Source organism: Poecile atricapillus, chromosome W (genome assembly GCF_030490865.1).
Source record: "Poecile atricapillus isolate bPoeAtr1 chromosome W, bPoeAtr1.hap1, whole genome shotgun sequence".
Taxonomy (NCBI): Eukaryota; Metazoa; Chordata; class Aves; order Passeriformes; family Paridae; genus Poecile; species Poecile atricapillus.
In genome coordinates, this window is record NC_081288.1 from 92,815,227 (window position 1) to 92,828,928 (window position 13,702).

Sequence of the window (13,702 nt, forward strand, 5' to 3'; positions counted from 1 at the left end):
TACAATATGAGATGTGTCTATTAGAACAGGAGGATTTAGAATTTAAAAGCAAGGAAGGTTTTAACCCAGCCTCCTGTTTGAATGGCCCCGAGGAGGAGAGCCAAAGCAAAGTCCATGATTGTATTCAAGTAATAGATCTGCAGACTAGGGCAAAGAATGATTTGCGAGACATTCCATGGCCTGAAGAGGAAAACGTGTTTATTGATGGGTCTTCAAAGGTGATAGAAGGAAGACAGTTTACAGGGTACTCTGTCGTGAATGGAAAGCAATTAAATGAAGGGGGGGAGGTTACCACCCACCTGGTCAGCTCAGACAGCCGAGCTGTGTGCTCTTGTGAGTGGCTGTGAATTATACCAAGACAAGACAGTAAATGTTTTTACTGATTCTAAATATGTATATGAAGTGATACATGCATTTAAGAAATTGTGAGAAGAAAGAAGTTTATTAACCTGCAAAGGAAAGACGTTAGTTCGTGAAAGTTTAATCTCCTGCCTGTTAGAGGTGGTGAATTTGCCAAAAGAGGTAGCAATGATGCACATTAGAAGGCACCGGGCAGGGTGCTCGGGGGAAGCAAAGAGAAGCGGACTAGTTGATGGAGAGGCGGGGAGCTGCATTGTTGCTGGCGGTTTCTGAGATGTTTCCCTTGCTCCCAGTGGCTGCCCCCTTGCCAGAAGAGTTGTCTTTTTCACTGAAGGACCTTGAGATAGTTGTGGAAAGTGGGGCAGAGGGAAAGGGATGTGGTTGGTTTGCAAGGGACAGTGAGCGGATGCCGAGAGTTCCGACATCGCAGTTGTTAAAGCAGCTTCATAGGAGAAGTGCCGAGACTCCCGAGGGATGGCAAAGACCTTCCTCAAGATGTATACTGCTGTGAATCTTTTTGTTCTGGCAAAACGAGCTGTTGATAGTTGTTTGATTTGTGCTAAGACAAATAACAAAGTTACAAAGAAACTGGCCAGAGTGGGGAGGCCTTAGGCTGTACATCCAGTCCAAAGAGGCCAAGAGGATTTTACTGAGATGCCCCGAGTGAGGAAATTTAAATATCTTTTGGTAATAATATGTCAATTAACAAGATAGCCAGAAGCCTTCCCTGCTGTTTCAGCAACCACAGGGTCAGTTATTAAAGTATTTTTAAAACAAATAATTCCAAGATAAAGGATGGTAGAAGCAATAGACTCAAATAGAGAAACTAATTTTACTGGAAAAATTCTTAAAAGAGTAATGACTGCTTTAGAGATACCATGGCTGCGGCTCTTACCACTGGCTTTAGCAAGAATAAGAGCCAGACCCAGGAAAGATATTCAACTATCTCCCTTTGAATTGATGCTTAGAATTCCTTATCTTGTAATTCTCAGCCTGGGGCGGGGGTAAAGATAAGTGATGTATATCTAAAACAGTATGTGGCTCGGATACTGTCTCTTGTGAAATCTCTTCGACAGGAAGCTCAGCTGACACAGACCCTGCCTTTGGACTTTGCTGTGCATAATATCCAGCCAGGAGACTGGATCCTAGTTAAGGAGTGGAAAGAAGCACCCCTAGTGGCTAAGTGGCGTGGACCTTTCCAGGTGTTACTGACTACAGAAACAGCCGTCAAGACAGCTGAACACGGGTGGACACATCACACTCGAGTCAAGGTCTCTAAAGCTCCAGAGATTTGGACATCTCAGCTGGAGGAGAAGGATGGGAAGCCGCGACTGACACTCCGCAGGAGTGAACTGGAGCAGTAGCCGTGCGTCGACATCGGGAGAAGCCCTGAGTGCCTACCCACAGACTGACTGCTGAAATAGTCTGTATGGGCATCCCTACTCTCAAATCTCCAGACACTGAGAGCCAATCCATGCTGTCATTGCTTTCTTTATGCTAAACTGTTTCTGTGCTTTCACTTGCCACAGGTGGTGTAGAAGACAACGTGAAATTGAAAATTAGAAATTAAATTGTAACACTATTAGAATGTTTCTCTTAATAATTTTACCTTTATATTTTCAGTTAAGTTGGAGTCTAAAGTGGGAAAATAATTTTTTTACTTTAGGAGAACAAGTAGCAAAGACCTGTAACCTTAGGAACTGTTAGGTCTGCGGGGGGCCTAGAGGATCTGAAAGCTGGCCATGGGTAGCCAGCCCAGTCGAGCCTAAATGGTGGGTTAGCACCCTGAGTGAAGTCCATAATGAAACAGGATTTTGGGACAAAGAAGGAAGTCCATGGCAGCTTCATTCTTCTGAAAGAGGCATTTATTGCCTAAACAGAACAGGGAGCACATATGTGGGAAAGAGTGTTTGTGACTGGACTTTATCTTTGGGTTTAGATTGTTGGACCTGCAACTGCCCTCCTTATGACTGTTCCAGATCTCAAGGCAGATGGAATCAAACACATGTTAAGCTCACTAATGGTAGCTGAGTAAAGTGTTCCTTCCATAATTACCAAAAAGATTTTAAAGGCTGTAAAGTGTTGCAGTCTGCAACCTCAGGATCTCGTCCAGAGAAGCAGCAGGATTCTGGGGACCAGCATGAAACACCAACGAGACGGGCTCCCGTTCATGAAACCATTTATTCAGCATGAGAACAAACTCAGGTCCAGAACAGAGAGCTCCGAACAGAGGCACAGCAGGGGTTTTTGAGGGACAGAACCGAGGGTTTACACCTTTGAGGGTGGAGTTCAGGGTCAGGGACCATTAGAAACACACCAAGGGAGAACCCCCCAGGGACTCAAACCCAATCAGAACTCCTGGGCCGCCCTTCACAAGGGGTTTGGGGTGGGACAATGTAACTCTTTGTCTCCCTGAGGCCGCTGCAACATCTGCTCCTTTTTTATTTTTTTTTTTTTTTTTTTCTTTCAAATTTTAATTAGGAGCTTAAAACGTTTCCAAACATACACCTTAAAATCTCACCTCTTCCACAGAGCACCCCCTTTGCTTTGTGGGACACCAATAGCTCAATAACAAAACACATTAAGCAAACAGAAAAAACAAAATTGAAAACAAACACTTAAATCTCGGACTACGCCGGGCAAATTAAACGGTGATGGTACTTAATGCAAACATAATGGTTTTTTAGTTCAGTCTCTTCCACTTTAGGATTCTCTCTTTGGAAGGGTGCAGCTCTTAGATCTCCTCTTACGAGGGGCAGAATTCTTCGATCTCCAGCTTCGGCTCCGGCTCCCATGTGGGCGTCGCCTCTTTAGATGATCTGGGTGAAACACTGGCTTTGGGAGCTCGGTTACAGTTTCGATTTCCCCGGAGGAGGTGTTGCTCACGATGGAGAAGGCACAGCCCCCAGGGGTGGAGCACCGAACAAAGGGATGGGGCCAAGCAGGAGTTACTGGGAGGTTCGGGAAGGGAAGGTTTGGGACCGGAAAAGAAGGAGCAAGGCGGGAAACAAGGGATCCCAGACCGCGTGGCCGGCGCCATCTTGGGATGGGGGGGGAGGCCGGGACAGGCTTTCCCGGCCAGGGAACGGGGAATATGGAAAGACAGGGGGTGAAGGAGGACACGGAACGGCGGGCAGACGGCAGCAACCCCGAGCCATCTTGGCTTTTTTCACCCTTTGTCCTGCCCTTAGGAACAGAGGAAAGGGGAAGGTACAGGGAGGTATACACCAAAAAAAAAAAAAGGAACTTCACAGAAGACAGAAACAGTCCACCGGAAGATCCATACCGTCCATAATCGTCCATAATGTTGATATAATCGTCCATAATGTTGATATCGTCCATAGTGTTGATAGAATCGTCCATAATGTTGATATCGTCCATAATACGTCTCGTTGGGTGATGTTAGGTGCTTGTCCCAGCGTCTGGTCTCGGCTCCCCCACCTCCGTAATCCCTTTTCTTCCCCCATGCCCGAGGCACTCTCAACCCAGTCTCCCTGCCAGGTACTCTCGAGTCCTCCTTTCCAAGGCGGGGGTCTCGCCGGCTCTCAAGCCATCAGCCGGGGACTTACGAGGTGTCCATGGAGCCGGGTCCTGCTGTTCTCCTGGTGCTTCGCTGGATGCCACGCATTCTCTCACCATTTGTTGCAGCCTGCAACCTCAGGATCTTGTCCAGGGAAGCAGCAGGGTTCTGGGGACCAGCATGAAACACCAACGAGACGGGCTCCCGTTCATGAAACCATTTATTCAGCATGAGAACAAACTCAGGTCCAGAACAGAGAGCTCCGAACAGAGGCACAGCAGGGGTTTTTGAGGGACAGAACCGAGGGTTTACACCTTTGAGGGTGGAGTTCAGGGTCAGGGACCATTAGAAACACACCAAGGGAGAACCCCCCAGGGACTCAAACCCAATCAGAACTCCTGGGCCGCCCTTCACAAGGGGTTTGGGGTGGGACAATGTAACTCTTTGTCTCCCTGAGGCCGCTGCAACAGTAAAGCAGTGAGGAAGGATAAGTTTTTTGACCCTTTATTTTTAAGCTGCCCCCGGGATAATTCCACAAGTCCGACACATGTTGTCCGAGACTATCAGTGGAAATGGCAACACCGGAATGAAACTCGAACCCTTTTCAGTAAGTTCTGGTCCAGATCTAATAAAACAGATCTGAGATGTGATTGCAAGTGGAAGCCTCATGTAGGAGCTTGGAAATGTAAATATTGTGATTCTTATGGCGAGGCAACTATTGTTGGTGGACCACTAGGCCCTGGAAGCAAGCTGTATTTTGACCCACCAGTTGATGAAAATTGGAAAGGTCCCTTCGCTAATGGGACCTGGGATCTAAAGGGGCATTACTGGATTTGTGGCCAAAATGCTTACCGCAAGCTACCCCCGAACTGGTCAGGGATATGTTATGTGGGTGTCATGGGTTAGCTTCACCTTTAAGACCGAGTGAAAAAAAAGAGGAAGTTGAAGCTACTGGTGACTGATGGGAGTTTTTCTTCCTGACCAATTATCAGCCATTTCCAAGAATTGACAGCAGATCTGACCATTAAAAAGTGAATTCAACTTGTAAACACCCCCTTAAGAAGTATACTCAAAGCTTTCTCGTTCTCTTTCTGGTTTCCGGCGTTTGAGAGGTAACAAGCTCTGTGTTAGTTTTCCCCCCCCCTCCCAGGCCCGGGACAAGGCCGCAGGGATGGGGGGGGAGGAGGAGAGAAAAGCCGAGCTTAACACTTCTGTTTAGTTTTCAAGGTCTGCTGTTAGACTGAAACTTGACACTATGAACTTTTGCAGCTTTCTTAAAACTTTTAATTCTTTTACTACCTGAATAAACAAACAGATGACTCCTTTTTCTTAGAAAAGACAGAGAGAGACAATTAACATGTAAGACATCATAAAACCACCAAAACAGTGAAGAAAAAAGTTAAGTTTAAATAAGAAAGAGAGAAAAGGAGATGCTTGTTGCTGAAAAGTCTTTCTGTTACAGCTATGGAGATGGACAGTAGTTTAAAGACTCCTTTAATTCATGACTAGAGTATGGGAGGAATAGAGTATTCAAAGTGTGGACTTTAGAGAAAAGTGGTTGTGATAACTGTGAGTTGCTGGAACTTAGGAGTGAAGTGAAGATTTTGAAGCTTTAAAAGAGCCAGAGAGATGGCTGTTTTCCAGGAGGGCTCACAGAGAGAAATGAAGAAGATTTCTACCTTTGAATTACTTATCCTTAAAAATGGCATCCCAGGATTTAAAATGACCCATGCACACCTCGGAAGAGTGTACACTGGGAGGAGTAAACTCTAGAAACTCCATGGATTAGCAGAAAGAGACTTCTGTTTCTCTGCGGAGACTGATGAAAAGACTCTAAAAATTGAGACTGTTTTTGACCACCAAGATTCTAAATTTTTTTGTCTCTATGTTGTTATGTGTACAAAGAAATGATCAAGTAGTGAAAAGTAAAAGGGTTCTCTGAAAGTTTATTTTGGTATTCTTATTCTAGTAGTTTGTTAATAAACTGTCTTTATTCCTTTTAAGTTTTAAGCCTGTTTTGCTCTTATTTTAATCCATATCTCTAACAAGAAATAAGTAAGTTTTTTTGTTACTAGCTTAAAACCACGACAGTGGGGTATATTAGACCATTGTTCTTTCTGCTACCACAAGTTCAGGGAAATCAGTTAGGAATCAAAGTATATGATGATCTAATTAGAGAAAAGCGGTCCATTGATACATCCCCGGTTGGAAAGAGCACCCAAAAGTAGGGAAAAGATGAATGACCACCTGAACGAATCATACAGCACTATGGACCAGCTACCTGGAACCCAAATGAATTAATATCAGGTGCCAGAGAACCCATTTATAATCTAAATCGGATAATTAGGTTGCGAGCTGTCTTTGAAATAATAATCAACCAGACAGCTACAGCTCTTGACCTTCTTGCTGACCAGTCTACCCAGATGAGAAATGCAATATTTCAACATCGGATGGTATTAGACTACTTATTAGCAGAAGAAGGGGGGGTGTGTGGAAAATTTAATGACTCAAACTGCTGTTTGCAAATAGATGACAATAGAAAGGTAGTGAAACAAATAACAAAAAGAATAAAACAAGTTAGCCCATGTACCGGTCCAAACATAGAAAGAATGGGAATGGGACATGTTTTCATGGTTACCTGGTGGCCTATGGGTCAAACAAATGCTTTTTTTCCTCTTATGTGTTGTAGCAACTCTAATCTTTTTACCATGCATGATCCCTTGCTTCATACAACTCATTCAACATGTGATCAAAGGAATGCAGGTAGTAGCCGTGCCTACTGACCCAGAGATGGCTACAAAAGAGCAGAGAGTAATGCCACTGCAAATAATTGCAAAGCCAAAAAGGACCCAAGAACAAGAAATTAAGTCAATGATAACTAAAGTTTGTAAAGACAATTATTAACAAAAATTAAAAGAGGAGGGATTGAGAGGAATGATGGGTTTGTCTTTACAAACAAGCTGTGGGTCAGTTGATAAGATGTACTATCAGTGAGAGACGACAGAAACAATAGGATGGATTCCAGTAGAAGATCAAAGGGGCACTAAAAGAACACTATGAATTCCATAAAAGTTAAGAAGGGATTATGCATGGGGAGGGGGCGGAAAGGTATCACCGCCGGTATCAGGCGTTCCGGGAAGCCTGTACCTCTCAAGTACCTCAGCCTATGGGGAAAGAGAGAAGGGACAAGCGGCCAGGATTAGGATAGAAAGGAGGCTGCGCCCTCCAAGAATTGGAGAGACCCCAGGGGAATGCCCCATGGCCTCTCCCTTTATTTGAATAAAGAAAAAGGACTCCTCTGTCTCCTTTTTGGACATAAACCTCTGGTGTTTGTGGATTAATTTTCCTGACAACACCATACGCATATTTAGAATCAGTAAAAACATTTACTGTCTTGTCTCGGTATAACTCACAGGCTCTCACAAGCGCATACAGCTCGGCTGTCTGAGCTGACCAGATGGGCGGTAACCTCCCCTCTTCTTTTAATTGCTTTCCATTCACGACAGAGTACCCTGTAAGCCGTCTTCCTTCTATTACCCTTGAAGACCCATCAATAAACACATTTTCTCCTTCAGGCCATGGAATGTCTCGCAAATCATTCCTTGCCCTAGTCTGCAGATCTATTACTTGAATACAATCATGGACTTTGCCTTGGCTCTCCTCCTCCGAGCTGTTCAAACAGGAGGCTGGGTTAAAACTTTCCTTGCTTTTAAATTCTAAATCCTCCTGTTCTAATAAACACATCTCATATTGTAACAACCGAGAGCTGGTCATCCACTTAGAGGCTCTCTCAGTTAACAAAGCTTTAATCTGGTGTGAAACTTTAACAATCACATAACCCCCCCTTGTCAGCTTTCTAGCCTCAGCGACCATCAGCGCTGTGGCTGCACAGTTTTGCAAACAATGGGGCCAGCCTCTGGCCACCGGGTCTAACATTTTTGAAAAATAGGCAACAGGTCTCTGTGTTCCCCCATGCTCTTGAACTAAAATTCCTTTTGCATGGCCTTGTGTAACATCTACATATAATTCAAAATCTTTTTCTATATCTGGAAGAGCTAGGACTGGGGCTTTAACCAATTTGTCTTTTAACTTTTTAAAACTTTGTTCTCCTTCTGGTGTCCATACTACAACATTAGGACTGTCTTGTGTTAAAAAGCTATATAAAGGTCTGGCCACAACAGAAAAGTCTTCTATCCACACTCGGCAGTATCCTACCAACCCTAAAAACTGCCGCAATTCCCTTTTTGTTTGGGGAAATGGTACTTGTAGAATTCCTTGTATCCTTTCTAGATCAATACACCGTTACCCTCCAGTTAAAATATGCCCCAAATATTTGACCTGTTTCTCTACTAACTGTGCTTTCTTTTTAGACACTCTAAGTTCTTTTTTAGCAAGAAAATTAAGCAGTTTCACAGTAGCTCTTTCAACCATTTCTTCTTGTTCTCCTGATAACAATAAATCATCTACATACTGTAACAACTTAACTCTGGAGGGTGGAGTAAATTCTCTTAGTATTTTTTGCAAAGCTTGTCCAAACAATACAGGTGACTCTGTATAACCCTGTGGGAGGACTGTCCAAGTCAATTGCTGTTTTATCATTTTACCTCCTTCCTCTTGTTCCCACTCAAAGGCAAAATACTGTTTACTCTCTTCTGTAATCGGACACCCCCAGAAAGCATCCTTTAAATCCAGTACTGAATAGTACTGATGTGAGGAGGGGACCTGGTTCAGAATCGTATAGGGATCCGGAACTGTGGGATGCCTTGATTTGACAATTTTATTTATTATTTTTAAATCTTGCACCATTCTGTAGGTTCCATCTGGTTTCTTAACTGGTAAGATAGGGGTGTTATAAGGAGACATGCATGGTTCCAACAGACCTGCCTTTAGCAGGGACTCAATGATAGGCTGTAACCCCTTCTTTCCTTCCCTTGAAAGAGGGTATTGTTTTTTTGACACAACTTGTCCTGGTTGCTTCAAAGTAATTTGGAGAGGCTCTATGTCTAATTTTCCATATTTTCCCGGGTCTGCCCACACTTCCGGATCTATTTCAGCATAAGCTCTCTCAGACATTTTACACAAAGATATTACAGTGCTGGACTCAGTGTCATTTTTTATAATACTGATTTGCATTCCCATTTTTGCCATTAAATCTCTTCCCAGTAAATTACAATCACAATTAGGAACAAACAGGAACTCATGCATTTCAAACTTGTCCCCCATATCTATTAACAATGGTTGAATAAAATACACTCGCTCATCTTTTCCGCTTACTCCTTGAATAACCAATGACCTCTTTGACATTTTCCCCCCTTTAGGTATAAAATTTAAGGTGGATCGAGAGGCACCTGTGTCTACTAGAAAACACACCTCCTCTCGATCTGGACCCACCTTAAAAGTTATCAAGGGCTCCTGAGTGGTGGGTCCCTGGTATAATGGAAGCCCCTGACATCCCTAACAATCCATTTCCATTATCCTCTGGACTTCTTCCTCTTGTGGGTCCAGCTCTTTCTGTGGGCATTCCCTTTTCCAATGCCCTTCTTTCCTGCAGATGGCACATTGGTTCCTCCCCAGACGCTGTTTGGGTCGGTTTTCCTCTGTCGAGGGGGGAATGCCCTGCACACCTCTTTGTGGCCGACCCCGTCCCCTCTGCCCCGGGGGACCCCTTGGACCTTGTGGTTTATTCTTTTGGGGCTGCAAAAACTCTGCCATCATTTTTGCTTTAGCTTTTACTTTTTCTTCATCCCTTCTTACATATATTTGCTGTGTTTTTCTCACTAATTCCTCTAGAGGCTTATTTTGCCACTCTTGATCTTTTTGTACTCCTTTCCTTATGTCAGGCCAAGCTTTAGTAATAAATTGTACTTTTAACAATGTGTCAAAGGCTTGCCCCTCAGGGTCCATTCCCCCATGCTTACGCAAGGCATCCCTAATCCTCTCTAACCAATGAGAGGGGCTTTCATGCTTCTCCTGTTCTAACGACATAGCCTTAGCTATGTTGTTAGTTCTAGGAGCTGCTGATTTGATTGCCCTAATCAAATAAGCACGGTAATCACAGAGGCGAGCCAGGCTGGCCTGGTTATTTGGATCCCACTGGGGGTCCACCTGTGGGATGGCATCATCCACTATAGGTACATTAGGTCCAGCTCCCCCCACTGCCTGTGGGTGTTCATCTTCCCACAGCTGCCGAGCTTTTTGCAAAATCATCCGTTTCTCTGATGGCCCAAACAAAATCCCCAAAAGAAAATCCCAGTCTTTCCAGGTATAATCTGCATTTCCCAAATATTCTTCTATCTTTTCCCCCACCCCTATGGGATCATCCAAGTATGGGGGTAATTCTTTTTTCAATCCTCTTATATCCTGGGTAGTAAGTGGTACAACTACAAACCCAAATCCTCCCCCTTGACCTCCCAAAGGGACTTGGCGGAGTGGCATTTGATGGACCCCTGTCTCTTGGGTCCGGGGGGCTTCTGATGCTCTAAATTGAGTTCCCCTTCTAGTCCTAGGGGGTGATATGATATGCTGCTCCCCCTCCCCCCACACCATTGTTATTCTCAGGTGGAGCTGTAGGAACAGCATTTCCCTGATCCTTTTGCCCTGGAAGGTGAGGATACAGGGCATCTGCAGCTGCCCCTGGGTCAGCTGGTAACACCGGAGGACAAGACGGGGAGAGGTGCTGAAAAACATCCCAGTCTTCACTATTTTCTTCTTCCCCCCCTTTTTCCTCTTCTCCTTTTTTTTCTTAACACATAGATTTCTCCTGTTGCTTGTTTAAACCATATTAATCCACATTCTCTTTCAATCCATCCTTTCCAATTCTCCTCTAGATACCTCCAGAGAATTCGACACAAATGAATTTTATCTGTTCCATAAGATGGCCATATAAGTCCATTTGGCAACTTATACTCTGGCCATACATAATAACAATATTTCACCATCATCTCCATAGTTACTTCTGGGTGAATGCACAATCTGTCCCAAGATCTCAGCATTCTCCCCAAGGGACTCTCCGGGGGTATTGTGGGATCGTCATCCCTTTTGCCGAGACCCCTTCCCGGCTGTACCCTTGCACCCCTCCATGGGTGCCCTGTTTGACCTGTGCTACCCTCCATGGGTGCCCTCCCAGGCTTGCCTGTGCTACTCTCCCTGGGTGCCCTCCCAGGCTTGCTCCCCGAAGATCCCATTTTACTCACCGGTGAGGTTTTCAGTGGTCCTTCCCTGTGGACTCTTCACGGACCCCCCTGGTCCGCCACTCGTCTGTCTCCTGGACAGTCTCGGGAACCCAATCGATCGCCCGGTGCCGGCCGCCACCAAGGGGAGCTGATCACCGAAACTGGGTGAGGCGCGCCTTCAGCTCCGCTCGCTGCCTGCCGCCCCGGACGGTGGAAATATCCCGGACGAGCCCCCAAAAATTGTCAGGAAAATTAATCCACAAACACTAGAGGTTTATGTCCAAAAAGGAGACAGAGGAGTCCTTTTTCTTTATTCGAATAAAGGGAGAGGCCATGGGGCATTCCCCTGGGGTCTCTCCAATTCTTGGAGGGCGCAGCCTCCGTTTTATCCTAATTCCCGGCCACTTGTCCCTTCTCTCTTTCCCCATAGGCTGAGGTACTTGAGAGGTACAGGCTTCCCGGAACGCCTGATACCGGCGGTGATACCTTTCCGCCCCCCCCCCCATGCATAATCCCTTCTTAACTTTTATGGAATTCATAGTGTTCTTTTAGTGCCCCTTTGATCTTCTACTGGAATCCATCCTATTGTTTCTGTCGTCTCTCACTGATAGTACATCTTATCAACTGACCCACAGCTTGTTTGTAAAGACAAACCTATCATTCCTCTCATAATTAAAAGTTCAAAAGTTGCAATGATCACCGTTGTTACCACCTGCCCCTGAGAGACTTTTCATGTAACATGGCCTGTTTTTGTAAAATCGTGCCCTTTTTCCTCTATCTGAGAACAATGAGAGAAATATTGAGAGAAAGAACTGCATTTGTTAAAGTTAACTTCATGAGGTTTTTTTTCTCTCCGTTTTTCCCCTCTGCGAGAGTATGTGGGGGATGACAGAGACTGCACTCAAACCTTTTAGAGATAACAGCAGAACAGCAGCAGCAGCAGAGCGGGAAGTTTACTCCCCCTGCTCCCTCTCTAAGAAAAAGCACCGGGACAGTACCCAGTTTGTTAAAAAGTCATGATTCATTGTTTTTTTAAAATGTTTTTATATACCCTTTTAGAGTTAATTTTGTGTTTTAAGTAATTATGTGTTGCCACTGGAGATGAATAGATGACACAGACACAGCTCGAGGTGTGGTGAAAGGAAGAGAGAGTTTATTTTTCCTCCCAGGATTTATAGGTTTCTGACCATGGCCAGGGATTGGATGGTCAGGATAACACTTTCCCACTCCACTGGCCATGAGAGATGTCCATCACAAGATGTGTAACAGAAGGAATGTATACCTATCTCTATGTTTACAGTTACTGTCCTGGGAAAGTCTTAGAAAACTGTCAGCAAGCTCAGAAGCTGAGTTTTCAGGGTGACAATTATGAATTTATGTAGTTGCAATTTTTTAGACTTTTACTAGAGATTTTGTTGTGATTCTTTGAAAGTTCAAAAAGCCTCTTTTTAAAAAAGTGTTTAAGGTGAATATTAACAGAAGTAAAAGTTACCTTGCAATAATTAATTTTAAAACTTAATGTTAAAATATTGAATGATTTACAGTTGCTAGTAAAACAACCTTCCAATTAATGTTATCTACAAAAGATATTTATGGTTTAAAAAATAATTAGCTAGGAGAATTTCACTGTACAAAACAAAGTTAAGTTAAAGCATATATTACCCATTTTCTTGTTTTTTCCACAATTTTAATAAGGTAGTTTTAATGTGAGTCCTTTTGTTATAAAAAACATATATAACAGCATATATACCAATTTGGACTTCAGATTTTAATTAAGAATTGCCATGGCAGCGGAGGTGGCTGGAGCGCAGTGACTTCCCTGGAGAAGCTGCCCTGAAAAGGGCTGGCCAGAAGCACACATACGTTTTCGGCCCGGCGAGTGATTTCAGCTCAGCTTTTCCGGCAGCATGCAGGCGACACGGATGAAGGGACGAGAAAGCTGTTCTGGCGTTCTGCTTAGGACTAGCCTTTATTCAGGCAGAGCCTTTAGCGAAGGGAGCCGGTGACAGCTATTCCACCGAACAGGGGAAAACTCGGGGTATTTATAGGGGAGGAGAGGGGCGGGGGGAAACCGGGATACATGTATCGGGGTGGGACGGCAGGGGGGAACACCAATGGAGTGTAACAGTTTAACATAACTAACTCAAAGATCCCTGGGAGTGTTACTTTTCTCTCTCTTACGGAAAAGTATCTTGTCTCCAGGGTAAAGCCAGGATCTAGGGATTGGCGGGTTCCTCCACCCCCACAAAGAATTGGACTTGATGTTTTTGAAAAGTGCTACAAAAGCTGAATGGCAACTTGCCAAATTCTGTGTTGTGGTTTTTCTCTAGTAAAACTGCACTTTAAAATCCTCAACAATTTAAGCATATACTAGGCAAATTCCTGTTATGAATAACTATTTTAGTAACATTTGTAATTATCGTGAGTTATTTTTAAAGCCAAATGACATAGAATTATGATGCATTTATTATATTTTTATAATCTTTATAGTGAATCCATGTTACTGTTATACTGTGTTTAAAAAAATATATATCAAACTTTCAGTTGCCTTTTTGTTATAATAGAGTAGGATTATGTTTTTATTTGATATAGATTAAGTGTTAATAGAATTAAGCAAAGTCAAGTTTTATTATGTTTAGGTTTGAATGTT